Source organism: Pantherophis guttatus, chromosome 8 (assembly GCF_059756535.1).
Source record: "Pantherophis guttatus breed Tessera chromosome 8, ASM5975653v1, whole genome shotgun sequence".
NCBI classification, from domain to species: Eukaryota; Metazoa; Chordata; class Lepidosauria; order Squamata; family Colubridae; genus Pantherophis; species Pantherophis guttatus.
Window position 1 is genome coordinate 57,694,874 of NC_142070.1, and position 23,093 is coordinate 57,717,966.

The 23,093-nt window shown below is 44.0% G+C and overlaps 1 protein-coding gene across 3 annotated transcripts in view; it reads left to right on the forward strand.

Moving 5' to 3' along the window:
- C1QTNF7 (C1q and TNF related 7) overlaps nucleotides 1–23,093 on the forward strand; it is a 118,636-nt gene that overhangs the window by 68,297 nt on the left and 27,246 nt on the right. Inside the window, exon 1 of one of the 3 annotated variants that reach the window (XM_034408875.3) lies at nucleotides 16,033–16,305. The exons of the other annotated variants lie outside the window; for them this stretch is intronic. The gene's annotated coding sequence lies outside the window, so the exon portion shown is untranslated. Of the gene's footprint in view, nucleotides 1–16,032; nucleotides 16,306–23,093 lie in introns of those variants that run through there. 3 annotated transcript variants of the gene reach the window in all.

Consider the following 23,093-nt stretch of genomic DNA (forward strand, 5'->3'; position numbering starts at 1 on the left):
CCATGAAGTTCTTTCCACCAGGAAGGTAGCATAGAGTGAAATTGAAGCGATTGAAGTGCTGGGCCCAACGAGCTTGCTTTGGTGACAGTTTGCGCGGTGTTTTCAACGCCTCCAGATTTTTATGATCAGGCCAAACTTCAAAAGGATGCTTTGCTCCTTCCAGAAATTGTCTCCATGTTAGCAATGCCCATCGCACTGCAAAAGCCTCTTTTTCCCATATGGCCCATCTCCTTTCAGTTTCTGACAATTTTTGGGACGTGTAAACACAGGGTTGTAATTCCCCTTCTGCGTTCTTTTGCAGAAGTACTGCTCCCACAGCCACGTTGCTCGCGTCAGCCTGTACTACAAAAGGCTCTTCCATGTCTGGATGTTTGAGAACTGGTTCAGCAGCAAACAACCATTTCAACTTTTTGAATGCGGCTTGACAGTCCATGGTCCATTCAAGGGGCCGTGAGGGCCATGGTTTTACTTCACCTTTAGTTTTCAGAAGATTTGTTATTGGCAGCGCGATTTTGGCAAACGAGGGCATAAACTGTCTATAAAAGTTAGCAAATCCCAGGAAACTCTGTAGTTGTTTGCGGGTGCCTGGCGCAGCCCATTCTAATACTGCCCAAACCTTTCCAGGGTCCATCTCTATTCCCTCATGCGATATGCGATATTCAAGATAGTCAATTTTGCTTTGGTGGAACTCACATTTAGAAAGTTTGGCATACAGTTCAGCAGCCCTGAGTTTTTTCAGGACAGTTCGCACCAATTTCACATGGTCATCCATGTTATCAGAGTAGATAAGAATGTCATCCAAGTAGACCAGCACCCCCTTATACAGGTGCTCATGCAACACTTCGTTAATCAATTGCATAAACACAGCAGGGGCTCCCTGTAAGCCAAACGGGAGCCCTCTAAACTGGAAACATCCCAGTGGGCAATTAAATGCTGTTTTCCATTCATCCCCCTCTTTAATTCTCACTCGGTAGTATGCCTCTCGTAAATCAAGTTTGGTGAAGACTTTTCCCTTTCCTAAGTACGCTAATATGTCTTTCATGAGCGGCAGGGGGTAAACGTTTTCCACGCAAATAGCGTTGAGATTTCTGTAATCAACTACCAGGTGAAAGGAGCCACCTTTCTTTTTCCGGAACAATACCAGCCACCCTGGGTCTGGCTGGTTGGATGAATCCCTGTTTTAGATTTTTATCAATGAAGTTTTGCAATTCCCCTAATTCTCGAGGGGTCATGGGGTAGATTTTTGGCTTAGGGAGCTTCACTCCGGGGAGTATTTCAATGGTACAGTCCGTAGCTCTGTGGGGAGGCAGTACATCCGAGGCCTTTTCACTAAAAACTTCACGGAGATCCCAATACTCCTTTGGAATCTTCTCCTCCCCCTCAATGTGGCCTACTGCCACTTCCGCCCTTTCGGGTCCTATACCATCCTCTGGGGGGGTGGTTTCCCTCTCTAGTCTCGGTTTTCCAGTGCGAATATGCAAGATTCTTCCAGTTAATCCGCGGGTTCCATCTACGGAGCCAGGGCAGTCCAAGTATGAGGGGTCGTTCCATGCCAGGGGCCACAATAAATCTGAGACTCTCTACGTGATCTCCCAACTGCATTTCAATGGGTTCGGTCACAAAGCTGGCTGGGCCCCCTCCTGCAATCGATCCGTCCAACTGACAGAACGCAATGGGCCTTTTTAACGTTTTAGTCTCAAGCCCATCTTCTCCACCACCTTCGGGCTGATTATGCACCTGGTGCACCCAGAGTCTAATAGGGCTAACATCTGCGCCTATGTCCCTGTGGATGGCACCCTTATTTCTACGGGGATCAGCGTGGGGTCCTCTGTGTGACTCACCAGATCGTCGGAGTTGGAATCCATCCCGCTGTCGTCGGTGGTGGTTGCATTTTTCCAACCATTCGGCAGCCTCTTTCTCTGCTTGAAGTGAAGTCATCGTAGAACCCGATGCTCCCATCTGGTCTTCTTCACCCTCCTGATCCGACATAATCTGGATTTCAGTCCCCTTGGTGGTTATCCGGGATGACTGGAGTGAGTTTCAGCTTAATGTCAGGTGTGCTTCCTTCAAAGTCCAGGAAAGAATAAACCAAACTCTATTATTTATAGAGTAATGTACTTTTACTAGAAAATGAAGTGAACGCAACCAAGGAAAAGCTGAAACTAAAGCAATAGGCGTGAAAATTGCATATAGAAAGCATCCCCTCCCACTGTCCATCGTCAATCATCCAATCCAAAGGTCTTCCAGAGATCAGGCGGAAGCACGTCTGGCATTGTCATCAATCAGGAACACGATGACGGTTGACCCGATAGCCACTTCAGAGATTCGATTTCGTTTCTTCGAAAAACCCTCCAGCACGCTTCCCCCCCGGCCCCCTAGCTCTCCCCTCCCCGTTTCTTCTGGCAGCCAAAGCAGTAAAGGCGGAGGCTGACATTCATATTAATTGCATAGAGGGAAGAAAGAACCCCAATGTTACTATGTATTTTTTTTCTTTTAAGTACCTTTATTTAGCCAAATTGGTTTTCCAGCTTCATCCCTGAGCAAAACCCATTCTTTGCACAGTTTCCTTGCTTGTCTCTTTGTCACACCAGCCAGGATGGCAGCTTCTCATCCCAGGCATCAAGAAGTCTCCTAGAGGGGATCCTAACCTGATTTTCAAACTAGAATTTCCCATGTCTCCCTATTTCCAATATAGGGATTCAATTCAGTGATGGAATTCAAATTTTACTACCGGTTCTGTGGGTGTGGTGGCTTGTGGGTGTGGTGTGGCTTGGTGGGTGTGGCTTGGTGGGCATGGCAGGGGAAGGATACTGCAAAATCTCCATTCCCATCCCACTCCAGGGGAAGGATACTGCAAAATCCCCATTCCCTCCCCACTCCTTGGGGAAGGATATTGCAAAATCTCTATTTCTATCCCACTCTGGGGCCAGCCAGAGGTGGTATTTGCCAGTTCTCCGAACTACTCAAAATTTCTGCTACCGGTTCTCCAGAACCTGTCAGAACCTGCTGAATTTCACCTCTGATTCAATTGGCTCTGCTGGGTCCTTTGGCAACTAAGTCTTCTAATGAGCTTTTGCTCTCGCTAACAGTTTTTGGACCAAAAAATTGGGGGGGGGAGGTCCAGGAGGACTCTGATTCCCTGTCAGAGTAAGGGCACATCATTCCTAGGGAACACCCAGCTCTGGTTTTCGGACCAAAAAGGGGTCCAGGAGAACCTCTGCTTCACTTGGCAGTGAGTATGGGCACCTTTTTCCATAGCCAAACCAAACTTATTTAATTTTTTTTTTAATTTGATTTATATGCCGCCCTTCTCCGAAGACTCAGGGCGGCTTACAATGTGCTCAGCAATAGCCTTCATCCTTTTGTATATTTATACAAAGTCAGCTTATTGCCCCCACAAACTGGGTCCTCATTTCACCTACCTTAGAAAGGACGGAAGGCTGAGTCAACCTTGAGCCTTGGCGAGATTTGAACCCTGCAGTAATTGCAGGCAGCTGGTCTTAATAAGCTTAATAACAGGGTGCCTTAAATCCCTGTACTACCAAGGCTCTTTGATAATTCTTTGATAAAATTACTAAATTAGTAGGCCAGAGAAATTACTAGACCATACTATGTTGTGAACATAGTATACTTAGACATCAATACCTGGGAAGATTCTGGAAAAGATAATCAAGAAACAGATCCTGGAAAAGATAATCAAGATCTGTGAACAACTAGAAGCAAATAGAGTTATAACTAGTAGCCAGCATGGGTTTCTTAAAAACAGATCATGTCAAACCAATCTTATTTTATTCTTTGACAAAGTGATTAAATTAGTAGAACAGAGAAATGCTATGGACATAGTATACTTAGATTTCAGTAAGGCATTCGACAAAGTGGACCACAACTTATTTCTTGGTAAACTAGAAAAATGTGGAGTAGACAATATCACCACCAGATGGATTTGTAGCTGGCTGACAAACTATACAAAACAAGTAGTCCTTAATGATACTACATCCACACGGAGAGAAGTAAGCAGCAGAGTACAGGGGTAAAATGCTCCTGGTTCAGACCGGATCACCTGATCCAGTAGCGATGGAGGCAGGTGGTTCCGAGAACTGGTAGCAAAAATCCCTGCCTGCCCCCCATGCCCAGCTGAGCCACACGATCATCAGAGTCTTTTTTTTTTACTTTTAAAAGCTGAAAAAATGCTTTTAAAAGTAAAAAACAAAGCCTCTGATGATCATGCAACTCAGAGGCTTTTTTCCTTTTAAATGCCTCTGATGATCAGGCAACTTAGTTTGGATCGTCAGAGGCATTTAAAAGAAAAAAAGCCTCTGCTGATCAGGCAACTCAGCTTGGATCGTCAGAGGCATTTTCTTTTAAATCCCTCTGTTGTTCCAAGTTGAGTTGCCTGATCAGCAGAGGCTTTTTTTCTTTTAAATGCCTCTGACAATCCAAGCTGAGTTGCCTGATCATCAGAGGCATTTAAAAGAAAAAAAGCCTCTGCTGATGAGGCAACTCAGCTGGGATCATCAGAGCCTTTTGAAAGCATTTTTTTATAACCTCTTTGCCGAAGAGGTTGTAGAAAAAAATGGTTTTAAAAGTAAAAAAAAAAAATTGGTCACACCCACACCCAGTCACATTACCCCCCCCCCCCCCACACACACACACACAAGCCATGCCCACAGAACTGGTAGTAACAAATTTTAGATTTCACCATTGGTGGGATACTACAAAGCTCCATCTTAGGCCCAGTACACTTCAACATCTTCATACATGACTTAGATGAGGGAATAGAAGGAGAACTCACCAAATTTGCAGACGACACTAAACTGGCAGGAATAGCCAAAACCCCTGAAGACAAGCTCAGGATCCAAAAAGATCTTGACAAACTTGAACAATGGGTCCTATCCAACAAAATGAATTTTAATGTGGAGAAAAGTTTTACATTTAGGCAGGAAAAATCAAAGGTATAAGTACAGATTAGGCAAGACCTAGCTCAAAAATAGTAACTGTGAGAGGGACCTTGGAGTCCTAGTGGATGATCACTTGAATATGAGCCAGCAGTGTGCAGCAGCCGCTAAAAAAGTTAATATAATCCTTGGTTGTATAAACAGAGGCATAGAATCAAGGGTACATGAAGTATTAGTACCATTTTATAAAACCCTAATAAGACCACACATGGAATACTGCAACCAATTTTGGTCTCCATACTACAAAAAAGATGTTGAGACTTTGGAAAAAGTTCAGAGAAGACAACTAAGATGATCAAAGGCCTGGAGACTAAAACGTATCATGAACGGCTGCAGGATTTGGGTTTGGCTAGTCTAAGGAAAAGAAGAATTAGTGGTAATATGATAACAGTATTCATCAGGGGCTGCTATAAAGAATAGGGATTCAAATTATTCTACAAAGCACCAGAGGGCAGGACAAGAAAAAATGGTTGGAAACTAATCAAAGAGAGATGCAACCTGAAATTAAGGAGAAACTTCCTAACAGTGAGGACAATTAACCAGTGGAATAACTTGCCTTCAGAAATTGTGGGCACTCCATCACTGGAGGTCTTTAAGAAAAAATGGTTGGAAACTAATCAAAGAGAGATGCAACCTGAAATTAAGGAGAAACTTCCTAACAGTGAGGACAATTAACCAGTGGAATAATTTGCCTTCAGAAATTGTGGGCACTCCATCACTGGAGACTAGACAGAGGAAGATTGGAGAAATTAAAAGAGAGAGAAGCCCAGCTGCACCCAAGTGGCCTGAGAGAAGCCCAGCTGCACCCAAGAGACTGGAGACCCATTGAAATGAGGCGAGCAGAGAGACAAACCAACTGCAGGCAGCAAAGCCAACCAGTGAAGAATAACGAGGTGAGCCTCTGAGCCGCTGCAAAGCAGGGAGGAAAAACAGCTTTGGGGCAGAGAGGCTAGACGACTGAGGCCAGTGCAATGACCGGCGAGCCAGCTAAAGATGTGAGCCAGTGAGAGAGCAAAGCAGGGAAGAGGAGAAGAGAGGCAAACTTGCTGGGGACCATCCAGGCAGTCCTGTTTGCTGGTGGAAGCAGCATCCCCAGCGCGATGGACAGCAAACGGGAGCTATGTGGCTCCAGAGCAAAAAGCAGCAGCAGAGCAGCAGGGAGGAGAGAGAGCCAGCAGCATGGGGCAATGCATGAGCAGAGCCTGAGAGCACCACAGAGAGCAACAGGGAAACCAACAGTGGTCCTGAGTGGAGGGCTGAATGGAGCAGACCAGACAGCAGAGCTGAGCTGACTGGAAAGCTGCACGGCAGGCAGAGAGAGCTGACCAGAGCAAGGATGAGGCTGAAAAGATCGGAGCCCCGAAGGGAGCTGGCAGAGAAAACAACAAGAGCAGCAAACGAGGGAAGTGAAGGCAACAAATTAAGCCTGAGGTTCCAATAGGCAGGGAGGGAAGACCCCGGTAGAGAACAAAAATAAATACAGGACAGAAAATAAAAGATAAATAATTAGACAAATAATAAAGACAAGAGTGGAAAATTAGAAATCAAGGAAGAATAGGATTAATAAAGACCAATCAATTAAATAAGGCAAATCTTAAATAATAAGATAGGGGGAACTGGAGCTCAAAAACTTTTTAAAAAATATAGGGAGGAAAAGGATAAATAAAACTAACATAACAGTAAGTTAAATTAAAACTGAGCAACCGATTTCTTCCCTTAGTTGAAAGTACTCAGACCTACAATCTCCCCCTCAAAGAAAATATGCAAACACTTAGAAAAGAGACATCATCCAATATCCCTAAAAAAGTCACACCAACAAACTCACCTGGGATAAACAGAAAAGCACCCCAGACCGCACCCCCTATAAAAGGAAGGCAAGTGTTGATGATAGGAGATTCTATTCTCAAAGGAACAGAACCAGCCATCTGCTGACTGGACATACAATCTAGGGAGATATGTTGTCTCCCTGGAGCAAAAATCAAGGATGTGGCTGAGAACCTAACCAAAATAATAAAACCCACAGATTACTACCCTTTTCTACTACTACATGTAGGGACAAATGACACAAAGGACTTGAAAACAATATTGAGATTATGAGCAGCTAGGCAAGAAAGTCAAGGTGCCCAAGTAGCTTTTTAAGCTGTACTGCCAATGAAAGGACAACATCCAGTAAGCAAACAAAGAAATATAGAAGTGAACCACTGGCTAAAGGGTTGGTGTCGCCAAAAAAACTTTGGATTGCTGGACCATGGTCTGTACTATCTCCATAATGAGCTTTTGGCAAGGGATGGACTGCACTTCACAAAGACTGGGAAGAATGTTTTCAGAAAATGACTGGCTCAAGTTAACAGGAGGGCTTTAAACTAAAATTGAGGTGGGAGGGTGACCAATCTTTAGGATCTCCAGAACCTAATTCCAAGCAAAAACCCCTAGAAAGTAAGTCAAATAATGAAGTAAGGAGGGATAGGAAGGAAGACAAACTCAAACACCAAATAGGAGACAAAGGAAGCATATCCAGAGTCAGACATAAAGATCTCAAGTGCCTATATACAAATGCACTAAGTCTGGGGAACAAAAAGGTGAACTTGAACTTTTAATACATGGAAGGTAGATATGATATATAATAATAGAAACCTGGTGGGATAAAACCCATGACTGGAACATACTGATAGAAGGATACAAACTGTTCAAAAAACCCAGACCCCTGTCTGACCTAGGCTTCCTGAGTCATTAAAACACACAAGTAGTCCCAAAAACCTCTTTTATTGCAACAGCTGTGAATTCTGTTCATTCACAGATGAGCCCTAATTAGTTGTAAAGAGTCCTTCAGGAGAAATCCTTCGGGATAATCACCCACCTTTATCTCCCTTGACACGCTGCCAAATTGGCAAAGCAACATGGAATCCAGAATCAAACAGAGCTTCAGGCTTTAAGCTGAATAGAATGAACAAACGTTGCTTCCTGCAAAGGCCCCCGTGCCTTTGCTCCTCTTTTAAGTCTTATGGGAGGGGCCAATCATCTCCCAGCCCTACTCCTGAGTTGTCCCTTTTGATTTAGCTGTTCTTGCCTTCTGGCAGCTCTGCGCATGTGCGCACTGGAACAGGCTCCCCCTGTTTCTTTGCCTCGCTGAGGTCCGACTCTGGAGGCTCCGGAGGCAGCACGTACCTCCCAGATGGCCCTTTCTCTGCCTCCGATGCAGAGCCCTCGTCAGAGCCTTCCCCAGACTCCAGGACTGGCCCATATTCCTCCCCAGCCTCCTCACTGTCAGACTCTGCTGCCAGCTCCACAGGCTGCTGGCGGACCACAACAACCCCATAAAAGAGGAGGTGGAGTTGCACTATATGTAAAGGACCACTATATTGCTACAGAAATGCATGAAATCAAAGACAAAAACCTCCTAGAATTCATATGGGTCAATATAAAAGAAAAAAAATGACATGGCCATAGTGTATACTGTAGGCCCCCCAATCAAGCAGATAAAATAGATGTCCCTTTTGCTAACCAAATACTGTATATGTAGGAAACACACTACAATAGTAATGGGGAACTTCAGTTACCCTGAAATCAATTGGAAGATTAATTCTGCACCAAGTTAGAAATCAAATAAGTTCCTAACCAACCTAGCTGACAACTTTGTTGTCCAAAAGGTAGAGGAGGAAACTAGAGGGATAGCTATACTAGACTTAATTCTTACAAACAGAGAAGAAATGATAGAGGGAGTTGAAACTGCAGGAACCTTGGGTGAGAGTGACCATGTCATACTAGAATTCAACATAAGACAAACACAAGCAATAGAACATAACGATACCAGAGTCTTAGATTTTAAAAGAGTTGATTTTAATAAACTCAGAGGGAACTTGGGAAAGATTCCTTGGATGAAAATGCTAAAGGTGAAAACAACTCAAGAATCTTGGGAAACTCTGAAAAATATGATCATAAAAGCCCATAACAGCACAATATCACTGAGAAAGAAAAACAAGAAATCCAAGAAGAAACCAGCATGGCTGCACAAAGTGTCAACTCGCGAAGCATTCCTGACCTGCTCTCGAGTTGCCATAGGCAGGGGAATGGGGAACCAAGCCTCACAGCTGCACTGTGGGAATTGCACTTCAGTCAAAACAAAAGCACATTCCAGCCATCTCTATGTCAAGGCCATCTCCATGGTGACACACAGTGGCCGGAGGGAGGGACTTCAACAATCCGCAAAATTGCTTCATTGGGGAATGTGACAGATGACACACTTGGGGGGAGGGGGGAACAGGGTCAGAGCCGGGGCGTGAATTAAATGAGGTCAGAGTTGGCTTCACTTGGAATATGCTGACATGAAGCTCCTAATAAATAACTGGATTTCTTTTGAAGATTGGCTTGAGGCTCATGATTTAATTAGGGCATCGGTCGGAACCCTGACAGCAAGCCAACTTTCTCAAAACTAATCAAACGACTGGGACTACTGAGCCCTGGGCTCTCCAGTTGCTCCCCGACCCTGCTCCACGGGGTGCGTGTAGAGAAACTCAGACTACCATGGCAGAGGGCAGACTATCTGAAGAGAGCCTGCTCCAGGCGACCCAGAAAGAGGCAGAACTTGCCTCTACCCAGGGATTTCCAGGACCCAGCAGCCCAATTGGAACCAGAGTGCAGCCCTCCCTGACCATCAAAGCTGAGACATCCACTTCAGTGTCCAAAATGAAAAGGGATGAGTATTGGTGGGAAAAAAATCCCTAAAGCAGCTGAGGTTGAGTTCCTCCACCCTAGCGGCCAAGGCTGGGGAAAACCCCTGAGCAAGCTAGGAAGTGTGGAATGGATGTGGAACTGGGAACAGGCCAGGCTCCCAAAAACTCTGAAGGAACCCTTGGGGAAATCCAAAGAGCAGCTGAGGGAAGAATTTGACCAAGCAACCCTTCATGATGGGGGCCATTGTGCTGCCCAAGAGGGGGGTTGCAAAGGGGGGTTCTCTTTGAAGTGAGGAAATGCAGATGGGAACAGAAGAGCCTGGTGGTGCAGCAGACTAATAGCCTGTTATTATCATCCAGCTGCCTGCAATTACTCCTAGTTTGAATCTCCCCAGGCTCAAGGTTGACTCAGCCTTCCATCCTTTCTAAGGTAGGTAAATTGAGGACCCAGTTTGTGGGGGCAATAAGCTGACTTTGTATAAATATACAAAAGTATGAAGGCTATTGCTTAATGCATTGTAAGCCACCCTGAGTCTCTGGAGAAGGGCGGCATATAAATCAAATTTTTAAAAAAACCATAGCCCCCCTTCACCCACCAGAAGGAGAATGAGCTCAAACCACCCAGGGCAGGCAGCCCCTCCCCTCTCTACAAACTAGAGCAGAGGAAGACCGCCAAACACACCAAGTGCAGGCATACAGGGGCCAACAGAGGAGCAGTGCTGAATGAGCCACCCCGATTCAGGGGGAAATTCGATGGGGACTCAGATCAGCTGGTTCTATTCCTTGACTTGTCTGGGGTCCACCTAGAGCACTACGAACACCTCTACCCATCCCACAGAGCCATGGTGAATACCATTGCCGAGGGGCTAGAGGGAGAAGCAAGGGAATGGCTAGCAGCCCTCCAAAAGGGGAGAGCCCCCCAGCTGCAAGACATCAATGACTTCCTACAAGAGCTAGAAGCCAGATTTGAGGAGGTGGAGGAGGATCTGTACGTGGAGGATGAGCTCTGAAACATAAAGCAGAGAGGGCAACCCATTAACGAATACATCCATGAGTTCAGGAGAGTCATGGAGAACCTTTGCCGGAGCAGGTATTGGTTCATTTTTTCAGAACAAGCCTGGATAAGCAAATTGCCCAAGTAACTGCCTATTGGGACATCCTGAACCGACTCTCTGAGTGGTTCTGAGTAGCCATAAAAGTTGATGGCAGATTGCGTACCAATAACATGAGAAAGCAACTGGACACCAAAGAGAGAGGTCAACCAGACCAGAGACCATCTGGCCAATGGGAGGCCCCAGCACCACAGCCGGTCCCGAGACCAAGTTTTCCACGAAGCCAGCTGAAATGCTACAGATGCGGAGGGATAGATCACATTGCATTGGCATGTGTGACCCCAGCTCTGAAACCCAAGCCAGAGCCACCACCCAGGGCACGACTGGAACGAGGCCCCAAGTATGCTGCCGACATGTCCTAAAAAATCCTCCAGGCCATAGAAGTCCCTTCGCACCCAGCCAAAGGGGTGGGGAACCAGCTAACGACAACCAATCACCGGATCCCTATGTCCCTAGGACAAAGGCAAAAATGATCCAATGGTGAGTGAACCGATCCACCTCTTCATCTTCCCAATACACCTCACAGCCCCAAAAACAGGAACCCAGGGTACTTTTCATGCCCTAATAGACTCAGGCTGCACTAGATGCTTGATTAACCTAACCACGGCCCTGAAACTGGGGATTAGAGAGAAAAGACTGGCTCACCCAATCAGGTTCGAACAAGTCGATGGGTCCCTATTGGGGGAAGCCTACACTACCCACCTGACCAAACCAGTGAAGCTAGAGCTAGCAAAACACTGGGAGGCAATTCAATTCATAATAGTCCCCAAAATGACAGATGCGATCATACTGGGGCTCTCCTGGCTAGACAAGTGGGGCCCGACCATCTGGTGGCAAGGGGGCAACCAGAGGCTGAGGATAGCAAGAGGACACCAACCCTCTCCACACCAGCAAACAGAAGTATCATCCACGCAGGAAACCCTCCCAAAGGCCCCACCAGAACAACTGGCAGCCACCTCTGACAAAACCCCAGAGACTGAACAAATCCCCAGAGAATATCAGGGGATTATCACCCAGAGAATATCAGAATATCACCTCATGGAAGTGTTCAGCAAGGCCAAGTGCAACGTCCTACCTCCCCACCACGAGACAGACTGTGCCATCAAAATCATCCCTGGGGCCAAAACTACCCAAACCCAAACTGTATGCCATGATGCCCCGGGAAATGCAAGAAATGCATGAATTTCTAGGACCAGGGGAGACATGATATGTTTCAATATTTGAGGGGCTGCCACAGAGAGGAAGGGATCAAGCTGTTTTCCAAGGCATCTGAAGGCCAGACAAGGAATAATGGATGGAAACTGATCAAGGAGGGATTCAACCTAGAAATAATGAGAATTTTTCTGACAGTGAAAACAATCAACCAATGGAACAGCTTTGGAAGTTGTGGGAGCTTCATCCTGGAGGCTTTCAAGAAGAGATTGTACTGGATCGGAAGCATCGCAGCGAGACTAGCTGGAAAATAGCAGGCTCTGACGAGCCTCGTGAAAATCCAGCCAGACAAACTGCTGTTGGGGGGTCTTCGGACCGGAACCGTCTTGTAGGGACGTGAAGAAGGAGAGGTGTCTCGGACAACCAAGAGGAACAGGCAAGTTCCTTGAAGGGTCGGAGGCAGGGCCGGATTTAGATGAAAAGAGGCCCTAGGCTATTCCACTTATGAGGCCCTTTCACCTATAGTGAAAGTGTAATTTTAATTTTGCTAACAATTTGAATGTAGGCCCCTCTTGATCTTGAGGCCCCCTCTTGATCTTGAGGCCCTAGGCTGAAGCCTAGTTAGCCTATAGGAAAATCCAGCCCTGGTCGGAGGCAAGCTCTTTGAACCAGCGGCGGGGGTGGCAGCCAGTGGTGGGTTGCCCCCAGTTCGCACCAGTTCTATAGAACCGGTAGCAAGCTCCGCCCACTGACCTTGATGTCATGAAAAGGCTTCTGTGCATGCGCAGAAGAGCGTGCGTGCGGCCCTGTTGCAAACCAGTAGTAAAGGTAAGTAGAACCCACCCCTGGTGGCAGCCATTATGACCACTCTGAAGCTGGGGCAACTGGACTAAGATTTGTGCAGGAGTGGTGTTTGAATGGTACCGGGTGAGTGATTGGCTAACTCACAGGTAAAAGGAACTTTTTAAAAAAATCTTAAAAGTGGTCCCGGCGTGGAAATAAGCAGCTAATTGTCATTTGGGAATTTTAATGGAGGGAGAAGAACAAAGAGGAAGTTAAAGTACTAAAGCCCAAAAAGAAAAACTTCTATCTGGAGAATTTGGAGAAACTTAAAAAAGTAAAAAGAAAAGAAACCAAAGAGAAAGTATTTTTTATGTGGATTTAAAAGGGTTTTTTGACAAATGTGATACTTTGTTGCTTTGGGAATTGTGGATTGGAGAGAGACATCTGCTGGTGGAAGGAAATTACTACAACTACAACAATTGTTTTGAAAATTGAAACTTTAATGGCCTTGATGACTGTGAGAAAATTTAAGGAGTATTTGTTTCTTTTGGAACTGTTGGGTCTCGACTTTGAAAGGAGGTGAAAAGCAACAAAACTTTAAACTGGAGTGGATTAGAAAAATACTTGAACTGAATATTATTTTGAATTAAAAACTTTTTTTTTTTTTTTGAAAAGACAACATGGAGCAGGGGGAATATGAGGAATTAATAGAGATGCTTAAAAATATGTGTGAAGCATTTAGGGGTAATAAAAAAGCAGAAGCCTGGCTAGAAGAAAATAAAAAAAAGGATAACAAAAATAAAAATGAGAAGCAAGAATGCAAGGTTGAAGAGAAAAATATTGAAGATGAAAAGTTAAATGATTATATTGGGATTAATGGTGGGGAAAAAAGAAGGGACAGCAGGAAATATTTTCTAAAAAAAGAAGCAAGCAAAGGGGAGAAAAGGAAAAGGAAAGAGATTAGGTTAAAAAAAAAGCTAAATAATTATATTGGGATTAACAGTGAAAAAAAGAGAATGGAGAGGGGGAAATATTTTCCAAAAAAGAAACAGTCAAAGGTAAGAGAAAGAAATGGGAATAGACTAGATAAAAACTTGGGGCAAATTATGGGAGTAAAAGACTTAAAAGTAAGAGAAAGGATTCAGGAGAAAAGATATAATAAATATAAAAATAATAAAAGAAGAAGACAACGACAAGAGATTGGGATAAAGGGAGAAAAACATTAAGAAGTGGAATTCTGGAGGGACCAAGAGAAAATGGGTAAAAGGGGAAGAACAGAGGAAAGGAGGAAGGGAAATAAGGTATATATTTATAGATTTAAGAGAATTGCATTAACATCAGTAATTGTGAATGTAATAAATAAAAATGATGATATATATTGTGTATGAAAATATCTGAAATTATGAGATAAACATGAAAAGTAAAAAAGTGTGATTTCAATGTAAAAATAGAATAAGATGAAGTACATTGTTTATAGTAAAAAATGTGATGTAAAAAATAAAAATGATGATGTATATTGTTTAGTAAAAAACAAATAGATGAAATATGAAGTGATAATATGGTCCATTTATGAAAGAATAGAAATTAAATGAAGTGTTTTAAGTGATGAAATAAGATAATTAATAATGTTACAATAAGAAATCAGGAATTAAGGATGGGAAGTGATATTGTTTAAGTTAAAGGGGTTCAATATAAAAATTGAATAGAATGAAGTATGTTGTTTATATGGAGAAATAAGATAATTAATTGAAGTAATGTAAAGAATTAGTATGTGAAGGGCGGATGGTAATATTGTTTATACAGTATGTTTTAAGAAGAGATTACAATAAAATAAAAAAGTAGAGAAAAAAGAATATTATGGCAGAAATTGAAATAAGTAAATTGTATTTGGAAAAACCAAAAAAGAAGATTGGAATAGATTATAAAATATATATAATTATGTTATAAATTGTATAAGATTAGACCCAGTCAATACTCAGTTCATAAAATATGTATGTAAAAGGAAAATTTCTAATAAAATTTGTTTTTTTAAAAAAAGAAGAGGAGATTGGACTGCCATTTGTCAGAAATGGTGTAGGGTCTCCTGCTTGGGTGGGAGGGTGGACCAGATGACCTACGAGGTCCCTTCCAACTCTGTTAATCTGTAAACTGTAATCAGTCAGTTAACTGAAATAGTATAGGTTCTCATGCTTGAGCAGGGGGTTGGACTAGAAGATCTCCAAGGTTGGTTCCTTCTCTTCTCTTCTCTTCTCTTCCCTTCCCTTCTCTTCTCTTCTCTTCTCTTCTCTTCTCTTCTCTTCTCTTCTCTTCTCTTCTCTTCTCTTCTCTATGATTCTGATTTGACTACCGAAAATAGGCTTAATTGTTGATGCAGGATCCAATCTGGGTTGATCACCAAGACCAGAGGTTTTGTCTTCCAAGTTTTCAGATTTCTGCAGGAGCCCATCTTCGGGGAATCTCTCTCTAGCATATTTTGTGCTCTTTTGTGTGTAGTATTTATAGTACCTGTTGTAAGTGGCAAGTATTTAGAAGATGAGGGCTGAGCAGCACAAGCAAATGACAGCTAATGACTTAAAGAACCAGCCATCAATACACCCCAATCAACATCTAAAATTTCATGCTACTTATAAAAGCAGAGAAAATTGGGCCTGGCTAATTTTTAATTGTGAAATTGACAAGTGATGGAAAGTGACTGGAATAATAAGACTGGTTTGTAAAATCAAACAGAAAACAGGCAGGTTGGTACAGTAAATATGCAGATAAGGATATTTGCAGGTAAGGACAGCTTACCTTCTGGGTTGGTAGTGATTAAAGAGAATGGTGAGTAGGAAATATTTATTAATTTTTAACTTTAACGTGCAGAAAGATTGATTCAGACCTGTGCATGCTGCAGGTAGAATACTGGAGTGTAAAAGAACTTTTTATGGCAGTGATGAGCACTCCTGATTGTGCTGTTTGTCACCAAAACCATAAGGCCTTTCTAGCAGTCATGCTCACCTTATAGACAGAAGTGTGTATGCGTCGCTATATTCAAATCTCTGTTGAGAAGCAATTGCATTTTTGAAGACCAGAGAGGTAGAACTTATCCATGCTTACATTCAATATGATCTCTCCTTGTCTTCATAATTCACCTACTTTGTTCAACTAAATTCCAGATTAAGTTAGATGATTCCCAAATGCTCTACATTCTCAGTTAGGGACACCCAATCTTCCTCTGGGACAGAGTTTCTCTTGTGTCTACGATTCACATGGTAAATGCCACAGTGTTATACTGCAATGGCTTGTTCATGTATTATTGCAGAACTATTCATTCAGCACTGATCCAAGGTATAATATTTGGGGGGAGTGGGCAATGTAACTGAGAGAATCTCTCCTTTAGACCAAGGCAGCCAGAGAGGCTGTGTTCCTCAAGGAGGCTGCCTTATCTAGTCTGCATTCTTCTGCCATTAGGGTGTACCAGTGATCAAATATGTGAGAATTTCAAAAAGGGGAACCAGGAAATTATTTATCAAGTTTTAGTATTACAGTAATGTTGGTGCCAAAGTTTGAGGGGGGAGAGGGAGCAGGCTCAACCGAACACAACATCTGCAGACATTGTCGAGGCTCCAGCTGTTCAGAACTCTTTCAAGCCATGTAAGTAAAAAAAGAACTTTTATTTATTTAAATCTTATTTTCCCTTTATTCTTCCACACCCTGAAAACTTTCATTTTCCAAAGACATTATTCATTTGCTTTCTTGATAATGTCTGCCCATGGTAGATAGGAGAGTGTTTTCCATGTGAATTTAGTGATTTGCTATCCTGTTCCTTAGCCAGACATTTCTTTTCAATGCACTGAATTTTTCACTCCGTATTTCACCTTGCAGGGGGGAAAAAAGGATTGTTTTCTCATATGTACCATTTCTTTGCAGACGGTGATGCTGTCAGGAAAGTAGAAATTAGTATGGCATATATCAGACTTTCTCTCTTTTTTTTTCTTTTTTTTTCTTTTTTTCTTTTTTTTCTTTTCTCTTTTCTTTCTTTTCCTTTTCTATCTTTCCTTTCTTTTTTCTTTCTTTTTCTTTCTTTCTCTTTCTTTCTTTCCCTCTCGATCTTGTCTCTCTCGCTCTTTTTCCAATAACTATATTTAAAACAAATATAATATTTTCAACAATAGAGAAGGCAGCTTGATAACAATATTGCTCCTACAGTAAAAAGGTACAGCTGTTTCTTTTTTTTTTTACATAACTGTACTGAGATGGAATTCAGAAAATCCAAAAATTCTGTCATATTTGCTCTGTTAAGTTACATATTTGTTAGACAATCAGGGTTTTTCCTTGTTTGTGACAGCCAGTTTTCTTCACAATTTAATTAAACTAGTCAGATAGGATCTAATCCACATGGAATTTATTGAATATGTGAGGTTAAATTGATATGAGAAATTAAGCCCATAACATTATTTCAGATGTAGAAGCACCAGTGGTGGAATTCAAGATTTCATGTTTTGTTAGGTTCAATGTGATGACTCTTTCAACAGCCCTTGGGCATTTTCCTCCTATATGCTCCCAGAAACCTCTTACTTACATAAGCAGGAGACCTTTACCAGAGACTCTACTTAGAATCACACTCTACTTTGGATACTTGATTTGGAACTGATATAGTCAGTTGCTTGATTTTTTATCAGGGAGTTAATTTCTTTGATTATAAATAGAAGAAAAGAAGGATATGTAGAAGGATATTAATATTGTGATTATATACACAGATATATTTTGCTCTTTGTTCATCATAACTTGCTTTTCTGGAATGTGCAGAAGGTTATAGTCCTGAGCTTCCTTTTAGATACCAAAAAAAATTGATTCCTGCTAGTCCTTTGTCATGGGACCTAAAATGTTCTAATGATGTATGATCCACCTCATTCAGTCTGATTTTCCTTTTCACCATTTACAAAATAGAGGTATAAATTTCTGAAGAATAAACTTTAAAATTTTTGAAACTTTGACATTACCACTCTATTTAAGTAGGCAAAAATCTGTATTTTAATGTTTGAGTTAGGGAGGAGGAGGGGGAGGAGGAGCTGCTGCTCACCATTATTTCTAATAAGTTTCGTTGATCCATTACAGATGTACATTTAACAGAATAAAGCTCTTAGGTATTCTCCTTATCTCTTTGATCAAACAGATGTCCTTTGGTCTGCAGATGCTAGTTTCTTTTCATTTCTTCTTAATCCACCAATACTCTGCTCATATATTTTGTCCGTGGAGGAATGTGCTGGGTAGTATTGTCTAAATTTCTTCTACCAAAAGAGGATTTCCTCTGACTGGAATATGTCATTTCCTGGCTACAGAGCTAATAAACCATATATCTCATCCTGTGATGGCCAGTTTTTTCTTCATACTTCTTACATGTTTTTCAGTTGGACTATAAGCTTTAATGTTTTATGACAACTATGCAAAAGAATGCTTATTAGAGCTGTATAAATTCAGGGTCAATCTGGAATTCATTCCCTAATTTTACTGTACTGAGAGAAAAATAGTGAGCCTCCAAACTGAACAGCCCATAACTGGAATTTGGGGTATGATCTTGTTGCCTATGTAACATTTTATTTTATTTTCATTTATTTAAACAATGTTTATAGTTGCTCATCTCACAGCAGTGACTCATACAAGGTTGAAACACTTTAATCTACAGTAAACCCCACTCTCTTCCTCCCAGCCTAAATCCATGCCAGGCTCTCCAACAACCAACTGAAACAACCTCCTCATTGCATTATTCATTGTTAACTTCACTGTACATATGTAATAATGTGAATGCAGTTAAAAGAAACAGACACTCGGCTAAGTGAGACAAAATGCTAGAAAGAAGGCTATTTCAATGTGTCTCCTATTACAAAAAAATAAAAATAAAAATATAGCACTATCTTACAATGTTCTCTAAATTTACAGTTATCCATTATTTTTTTTTGCCTTGTCCACATATATAGCTCCAAGCAACAATTGCCACAAAGTCCATCTGTTGTGTCACCACACACAGAAATATGAAGAAGCATACTGTCAGGGTTCCAAGTAACACCCCCAACCAATGAAGTCTCCAAGGCCAACAGTTCCTCAAAGTTCCATTTTAGTAGAGATGTCATATTGGCACATCTGGGAAAGCCCAAATCTGAAAGCTCCTGGGTTTTTCCCACCCAAGGGAAAGTCGAAGTTCCTACCCCTGCACCCACATGTCCATCACATGGTCCAATCAATCCACCATCCCAACTGGGGATGCCTCCCAGTCACGCTGTGCAGGTTGCAGGTGCAGGTGCAGGTGCAGGCTGAATGTCCTTGACTCTCAGAGAAAAGAATGTTGTTATGGCTAAATACTTTTACCAACTCCATAAAAACCACCTCCCAGTTTCCCACAGACTAAGTGTGGCAACCCTGAAGATCCAAAAGAAAAGATGGCCTCCAGACCCCGCCCCCCTCAACTGATGATCATGTCCTGGAACAAGAGGAATGTAGGTGGTTAATTCAGTAAGTCCCTAACCACCTCTCCCCCCACCCCGGAGGATCCTTTGGTTTATCAGGGAATTTATCATGGAATTACTTTACTAATCAGCAATATTGCTGAGCACATTGTAAGCCTCCCTGAGTCTTCGGAGAAGGGCGGCATATAAATCAAATTAAAAAAAAAAATCTATCTGCCTTTACATCCCAGCTCTTAACCTAGGTAGCCTCAGACAAAAGGTGTCCTTTCCAATGAACTAAATATTGTAATCAACCCCTGTGTAATCTAAAGTCTAAAATCCTCTTAACCTCGTAATGGGTCTCCCCTTGCACCACTATGGGCTTGGGTGCTAGTCGGGCCTGTGGTCTCAATCTTGAACTAACTGCTGGCTTCAGCAGGCTGCAGTGAAAGACTAGATGCACTTTTCCTAGTATGCATGGGAAGTTAAGCTGAACTGTCACTGGCCCTAAGAATTTATGTCCAAGTTTCTTGCTGGGTAATTTCAATTTAATGTATTTGGTTGATAGGTAAACTCGATCCCCCATACGGAAACAACTCCATCCATTTGGCTAGAGTCATGGAGGAGGGTGGCTCTCTCGGCAGCTCGGGTATGGGAACAAAGTCCATGCTGCTGGTGATCTGAAAGGGGGTTAATCCAGTGCTACTATCCACGGCGTTGTTGTAAGCCACTTCTGCGAACGGCAGCAGATCCACCCAGTTTTCCTGTTGGTAATCCACATAAGATCTTATGTATTGTTCATCATTGTGTTCATACATTCTATGGCTCCGTTTGTGCTCTGATGAAAAGCAGTCCGACAGATTTCAGGAACTACCTCCAGAACTTAGTGGTGAACTGGACGCCCTGGTCTGATATCACCCGGCAGAGCACTCTGTGTAGCCAATAAATCTGCTTGATGAACATTTTAGCCAGTTTTTTGGCTGAGGGTAATCTCAAGCAAGCAGTGAAACAAGCTTGCTTAGAAAATAAATCGATTACCATCCAAATGATTGTACTCCCCCACTCTCTGGGAGTTCGACTATAAAGTCCATGGTGATCTCCTCCCATGGTCGGCTGGGGTTAGCCACTTGTTGGAGGACTCCTGGTGTCATCTTCATGGAGACACAGGTGGCACAACTCCTTACATAGTCCTCCATGTCAGATTTCATCTTCAGCCACCAGAACTGTTGTCGGGCCAGGTGAAGAGTTTTTAGGAAGCTGAAATGGCCGCCCAGCCATGAATCGTGGCTGCTTACACTTAGGAAGCTTCACATAGAGCTTTGTGGCCAGGAGTTTTTTCAATACCTTGCCGCACTAGCTTTACGTGCTCTTCCAGCATCTCACTGAAAATGAGAATGTTGTCTAGCTTGGTGAACACCTTACTAGGACCCCTTTATACAGATGCTCATGCAGGACTTCATTTATTAGCTGCATGAAAACTGTGGGGGCTCCCTAGAGCCCAAATGGCATGACCTTAAATTGGAAGCTGCCCAGGGGGCAGTTGAATGTGGTTTTCCATTCATCTCCTTCTCAAATTTATTTATTTATTTATTTTATTTTATGCAACTTATATGCCACCCTATCTCCGAGGACTCAGGGCGGCTCACAACAGTAAAATGCATAATTCCTATTAAAACGATATAGAATTAAAACCCAGTTTAAAACAGTTTAAAATTCATTAACCCCCCCACCCCCATCAGTCCAGGCTACGGAACAACCAGGTCTTCAACTCGCGGCAGAACGAGCGAAGGTCAGGGGCCATCTGGAGCTCCAACAGAAGTTGGTTCCAGAGGGTGGGTGCACCCACAGAGAAAGCTCTATCTGTGGGATAGAGATTGGGGATTGTTGCTGGCTGCAGTGGATCCAACAGGTATCCCGGGCCTAGGCCATGAAGGGCTTTATAGGTGATAACCAGCACCTTGAACCTCACCTGAAGGGCAACCGGTAACCAATGCAAGCTGCGCAGGAGGGGTGTAACATGGGAGTGTCAGGACGCTCCCATCACAACCTGCGCGGCCGCATTTTGCACCAGCTAAAGCCTTTGAGTGGTCTTCAAGGGCAGCCCTAGGTAGAGAGTGTTGCAGTAGTCAAGACAGGAAGTGACCAGCACATGAGTAACAGTGCGTAGGGCATCTTGGTCCAAGTAAGAGCGCAACTGTCACAGAAGGCGAACCTGGGCAAATGCCCCCCTGGTCACGGTCGTCACATGGTCTTCCAGAGACAACCATGAATCCAGGAGGACTCCCAGGTTGCGGGCCCTATCCACAGGGGGTAACACCTCACCCCCGATGGTCAACGATGGAACATCTTGATCGGAACAAGATGCCGGTACCCACAGCCACTCAGTCTTGGCAGGGTTGAGTCGAAGCCTGTTCCTCCCCATCCAGGTCCGTACCACTTCTAGGCAGTGGGACATCACGTCGAGGGCATCACTGGGCTGGTTTGGGGTGGATATAAAAAGCTGGGTATCATCAGCGTACCCCAAAACCACGGATGATCTTCCCAAGCAGCTTCATATAGCTGTTGAACAGGAGAGGTGAGAGAACTGACCCCTGGGGCACCCCACAAGTGAGGGGCCTCATAGCCGACCTCTGCCCCCCTGCCAACACTGCTTGTGTACGGCCCGAGAGATAGGAGGAGAACCATTGTAGAACAGTGCCTCCCACTCCCAACCCCTCGAGCCGTCGCAGCAAGATACCATGGTCGATGGTATCAAACGCCACCGAAAGATCCAAGAGGACCAGAACAGAGGAATGTCCCCTGCCCCGAGCCCTCCAAAGATCATCCACCAGTGCGACCAATGCCGTCTCCATGCTGTACCCTGGCCTGAAACACGATTGGTATGGATCCAGGTAGTCTGTATCCTCCAGGGCCAATGGGAGCTGCCGTGCCACCACGCTCTCAACAACCTTCGCTACAAAGCGAAGGTTGGAGACTGGACGAAAGTTATCCAATATAGTTGGATCCAAGGCAGGTTTCTTGAGGAGGGGTCTCACCACCACCTCTTTCAGGGTGGCAGGAAAGATCCCCTCATCCAAGGATGCCATTATTACTGCCTGGATCAAATCGCATGTCACCTCACGGGCCGCATAAGCTAGCCAGGAGGGACACGGGTCCAGTACACACGTGGTGGCACTCAACCTTCCCAGGATCCTGTCCACTTCCTCAGGAGTGACAGGATCAAACTCTTCCCAAATCACAAGACCAGCTGCCTCCTCACTGTCAGACCCTGCCCAGTCAGAGTCCAAGCCATCCCGAATCCGAGCGATCTTATCCAGAAGATGCTGACTAAACTCATCGGCACGTCCCTGCAAAGGGTCGTCCCCCACCCTCCAATTTAGGAGGGAGCAGGACACCCTGAACAGGGCGGCCGGGCAATTATCTGCAGACACGATGAGGGCGGAGAAGTATGCTCACTTCGCCGCCTCCATCACCACCAGATAGGATCGTGTACACGATCTCAACTGGGAATGGTCGGATTCGGAACGGCTAGCTCTCCAACCGCTCTCTAGGCCTCTCCTACGACGCTTCATCTCCCGGAGCTCCTCCATAAACCAAGGGGCCAATCGGAATCTGCATCGAGTCAGAGGCCGCAAAGGCACAACACGGTCAAGTGCCCCAGAGGCCGCCTTTTCCCAGGCATCCACCAGAGCCTCGACCGGGGCATGGGAGAGAGAGAGAGGTATTGTCCCAAGCTCCGTCTGGAACCTCTCCGGGTCCATCAGGCGCCTGGGACGGAACCAGATGGTTGGTCCCGCATCCCAGCGGGGGGGGAGTTGGCATTCAGGAAGCCTAGCCACAGGAGATGATGATCGGTCCATGACAGGGGATGGGTAACTGGTACTCCCCCACCGAAGTCATCCTGCCACTGTTCCGAGATAAAAACAAGATCGAGGGGGTGCCCCCCCTCATGAGTTGGGCCCTGAATTATCTGGGTCAGGACCATGGCTGCCATGGAAG